Source organism: Coffea arabica, chromosome 10e (assembly GCF_036785885.1).
Source record: "Coffea arabica cultivar ET-39 chromosome 10e, Coffea Arabica ET-39 HiFi, whole genome shotgun sequence".
Lineage (NCBI taxonomy): Eukaryota > Viridiplantae > Streptophyta > Magnoliopsida > Gentianales > Rubiaceae > Coffea > Coffea arabica.
Genome location: NC_092328.1, coordinates 12704603 through 12708559, shown reverse-complemented (window position 1 = coordinate 12708559; position 3957 = coordinate 12704603). Strand labels below are relative to the sequence as shown.

The 3957-nt window shown below is 37.3% G+C and overlaps 1 long non-coding RNA gene across 1 annotated transcript; it reads right to left on the bottom strand.

Annotated features, from left to right (window-relative positions):
• Positions 1-379: 379 nt before the first annotated feature.
• Positions 380-3701, bottom strand: LOC140014947 (uncharacterized). The gene is made up of 3 exons (XR_011821700.1): positions 3381-3701; positions 1325-1382; positions 380-605 (listed from the first exon to the last, which is right to left on the bottom strand). It is a non-coding gene; the product is annotated as an uncharacterized lncRNA (long non-coding RNA).
• Positions 3702-3957: the final 256 nt, after the last annotated feature.

The window sequence follows — 3957 nt, the reverse complement described above, 5'->3', positions numbered from 1 at the left end:
TCTCCAATTGTTCTCACAAGTTTCTTATTAGAAAGAACAAGAAAAGACTAACACTAAACTCTAGAGTTAAATCTGATAAAAACTCTACCTAGTGACTAACTTTTCTCTTGTCTAATGATTTTTACATATATATGTGACGACCCCACTTCCTTCAAGGGCGAACCCCAGAGGTTAGCGGACCGCCTGCTTAGTTCTCGCCAGGACTCACTCACTAACATTAACTTTAGAGATAACATTAACTCCAAAGTAAGCACGAAACTCCCCAATAAATATTACAAGCCATCCAACTTCACCAAAAACTCCATACTTATGTATACGACTAAGCGAAATGAAATACAAGTAGTTCAATCACTTCACTAAATATAAATAGGATTGCAATTACTTAAAATAAGGACTACAACTTTCGAACTCACTATTTTTTGGATATCAAATCAATAATGCTAAAACTCATCAATATGCTACCAATCATCTGAATATACAAGCCAAAGTATAGACCAAAAGATAAGAACTTGTAAACTAGTACCATAACACAGTGCCGTCCAAATACAAGATTAAGATTTCTTATTACAAACTAGTACTATTCTTGTCTCTGTCATCCCCGTACCCTGTTAAGGAAAACAAATGAAGGGATGAGCTAAAAGCTTAGTGAGGTTCTAAGAGAACAATAAGAAATTAGGCATTATAGCATTCACATGATAGCATGATCACATTTTCCATAAAGCACATAACATCCAGACAACTCATTTAACCATGTACAGCCGATAACACATGCACACAAAAGGATACAATCTGCTCTCGGGAGCAGGTTCCGTGGCCACTTGTTCAGAATCCGTTGGCACTCCATCAACCATGGAATCATAACAAGTCCAGTAGATCACCAGTTAACTCCAACCTCCATCCACCGATCAACCTCCTATTGGGCCCGAACTCCAAACACAAACAGTGGTGATAATGCTCGAGCATACCAATTAGTCTAGGAGATAACACTCCACTTCACAAAACAGTAGACCCAAGGTTCGTTATCTAATCGGCCAGACCCTTGCCGGCTCGACTTGATTAACTAGCTAGTGGGGTTTGGGTTCCCAAGCAGTCAGTATAGTCGATGAGATAACATCTCCAATTGACTTTCAAGCCATGCACATGTATATTAGTTCACTTATAAACAATTCACTTATAAGCAGTACATCAAGAGTTCAGTTAAATTAGGTCAAGTGCGATAAAGTACACATTCACCTATGCAATAATAAGTCAATTCAAGCAACAAGTCATGTATAAGTCATATTTGACAAAGAAGTAGCATGGGACATGCAGCTGGAACACTCACCAAATCAAATGGACAGTCAAATCTCGGCTTCGGGGTTTTCTTAGCTCACCACCGACTCCTGAGACATATCCAAGCTATAATTACACTTATCATCTCGATCAAAACAAGTGAAAAACATAGAAACACCAGTTTTAAAGTTATCAAACATGTAGGTTGAAAAAGGTATAGGGTTTTGCAACTAAAGGCATGAATATAAGGTCGGAAACCTTGCCCTTACTCTTGGTTTCTTTTGACAGAAATTTGTCATCAAGATGACTTTTAATTTTCTCCAAACACCAGTGAATTCGTTCATACATGTTATGTTTAACACATGAAATGTTTAATGAGTCAAAAGGTACGAGTTTGCAGCTAACATCTTAGTATGAAAAATGGAGTTAAAGCTTAAAGAAAAGGGTAGCTACATGTTCTCGATTTAAGCAGAAAATTGTTAGTAAAATAGCATCCATTTGTCACAAGCAAGGTCGAAGTTTAACCATGGTTCATGGCTGGGAGTTTCCCTCCAAAACAGGTTACATGTAAGTGGATGGTTAACCACAAATTCAACTTTCGTTCATGATTCAAGTATAAATCAGGCAATGCCTCATAGTGTAATTACAAGGCATGAGTCTCTTTGAAAAATCGCAACAGAATGGAAGTTAGAAGCTAGAAAACCTAGTATGTAGTTCACCGGTTAAGCAAGCAAATTCCAGCAAGCCTCACCTCATTTTTGTCACCAAAACAGCCCCTCTCATACTTATTTCAACCATAAATCACATAAAATAGGCTTGTACCAAGGGAGGTGGTACTAATCATGTATTCCAATAAAACTCAACAAGAAAATTTGCATTTTAAAAGCTAAAAGTTCAAGTTTCCATTAGATTCAATAGTGAACATACCATAAGTATTATACAAATAGAAATAAGACATGTCTCGGCCAAAAATTTGCAAACAAGAGCTGCATTTACACAGCTTACTCTCTCGACAAAGCTAGAAAAATTCCAACAAGAATCACCGCCTTAAAACTCAAGTTTCTCCTTAGAATCCACATACATGTCATTGTTATTGTATTATAAAGGAAGATTAAAAGCATGCATAAAGTTTTACAGCCAAAAGTTATGGAAAAGTTGAAAAAACCTCATCATCTTTCTCTCTTGGTCCAAGCTGGAAAAATTCCAGCAAGCATCACTCCTTTTAAAAAATCATAACTTGAGTTATAAATGTCAAAAAATCATAAACTTGGCCCGTTTAAAACTAGACTGAAAGAACTAATAATCCTTAGAAGACACCTCAAAGAGATTCAGTTCATAAATTGGTCCAAATTGAGCCAAAAGCCACTACAACATTCTGGTTTTTACTTGTACAGGGTAGGATTTTCAGTCAACTTTGCTGATTTTATTGTGCATATATAAAATGAACCACAGCTCCAATTTTATACCGTTGGAAAGATCTCTCTGAGTCTAGTTTCAAACGCAATTGATGACACTCAATTTCGATTTTTCTATACTATGTTATGGCCATTTTACTAAGACCGCCCAGAGGTGACTGTCACCTGAAATTCCAACCTTTCACATGAGTTATTCCAACTTTATTGCTGCCAATAACTCACATCTAAGCCAGCAATTTGCTATCAAATTCAAAGCCAACATCCTATATATCATAATAAACAAGAAATATAACATATAGAGCATGACTTCCTAGTGGAAACTCCTCAAAGGGATGAGACAGCAGGCTGTGATAAGGATGGAGCAAAGTTCCTCCAATTTTCCTCAAGCTCTCTTCACTTTTTTTTTTCTCACCAAAACAACACCTTTCTTACTTAGTTTCATCCAGAAATCACACAATAACAGGTTTATAACATAAGGTAAGGTATTAATCAAGTATTTCCTAGCAAACTTGCAGCAACATAAACGAAAGTTAAAAGAAATGGCAGCCTTCATTGGTTTGGTTGAAACTGGGAACTTTCCAGCCACAAACAAGTTACCTGCACTGGTTTCTACCTCTATCTAATTGCAAATCAAACGTGTATTCACATCTCTCTAAACTATAAGGAAGGATTGAGGTTTCTCAGCTATATTACCTTATTTTTTTGCCACAAATCAAGCTAGAAGTTGGCTCACATTCCTGATTCTTCAATGGTTCAAGCAAGCTGGAAAAAAAATGCAGGCTGTCCACTTCCTTCTCCTTTGGTCTCTCAAGGGTGAAATACACCAGGTTTCCTCTGTTTTCTTCTCTTCCCAACATAGCTTTCTTGGCTCTCTCTCACTCATGGTTTGGGTTTGAAGAAATAGGGCGATTTTGTGGAATTTCCATGGCTGAATCAGCCTTGATTCTTGGCTGATGATAAGAAGGAGAGGATGAAGTTTTCTTGCTCTCAACTCTCCTCTCTCTCGGCTCCAACATGAAGTGAAGAATGTGCAATTGGCTCTCGGTTAAGTTAAATGGAAACAAGAAGGAATTGAATCTATTTTGACTTAGTCAAAATATGTTTGGTCAAAATTTGTGGCTGGTTTAGGAAGCTCTTGGTCATGCTATGACCCAATTATCCCTCTCTTTCTCTCGGTTGAAGTGGGACAAACAAGAGAAATGTTTTGGTTCTCTCTCTCGGTTCCAACAAGAAGAGAAGGAAGTGAAATTGGCTTGGTCTTACAAGAAGA